Below are 967 nucleotides of genomic sequence, written 5' to 3'. Positions count from 1 at the left end.
AGAAACTTTAAAAAGTATATTTCCATTTTCTGTTGACTTTATATTACTTCTTCCCTGTCTTTTATACACACATACACACACACACATATATATATGAAAAAATACGTGTATAGTCCAACATAAGATTGGTACTATTTCATAGAAGTCTTCAATGACCTTTAAGTAAGGGTTCATCTAATATATTTTATATAGCGCTGCATAACTATCATACTGAGAGCTCCTTATTGTTTATCCAGGAGCATGCTGCAACTTCTCCTGCCTTTTGAGTTATGCTCTTTGTTATTTCCTATATGCTACTTCTTCAGGTATTAAAATATTTCCAGTTTATATAACTAGAAAATCTTACTTCTGTTTTCAAAGGTGTGTTTGCTAAGTATAAAATTCAAAGAGGACAGATCTTTTCTTTCAGTCCTTTTATTAGTCTAGTTTCTTATACACTTGATCCTTTTTTTCTTTCTAATGTGGAAGAAGATCTTATTAAATTTTGTTATTCCATAGCTAATATTTTTATGTATATGCTTATATGATTTTTTTGTTTATAATAAGTTTTGGACAATTTCATTTTTGTGTATCTTAGCATGATTTCATTTAAATTTCTTGTGCAAAATGGTTCATTTTTCTTGGAAATGTGGTATTATGAGTTGAACTAAATTCAGAAATTTTAAATCTTTAAATATTTATTGCCTATTCCTTTCTACTTTGAGAATTCTAATTATATGAACATAAGTTTCTTGGTTTTGACACAGTGAACTATTATGACTGATCTGTAAGCAGTCCTAGCCCAGTCCCGGTGAGTGTGTGGGAGAGCTTCTGGCTACTCTGCGCCAGTGGGACCTACTGGTCCCAGCCCAGGCACAGCGTGGGTGAGAACCTCTTCCACCCCATTAGGACACCCCCCACCACTCCGCAGCAAATCCCCTACCCTGTCTGCCCTGCAGGAATTTCTGCCATTTTCCAGGAACCCCCA

This window comes from Octodon degus, unplaced genomic scaffold, assembly GCF_000260255.1.
Source record: "Octodon degus isolate 3935 unplaced genomic scaffold, OctDeg1.0 scaffold00191, whole genome shotgun sequence".
Classification (NCBI taxonomy): Eukaryota; Metazoa; Chordata; class Mammalia; order Rodentia; family Octodontidae; genus Octodon; species Octodon degus.
This window is presented reverse-complemented; position numbering follows the sequence as displayed.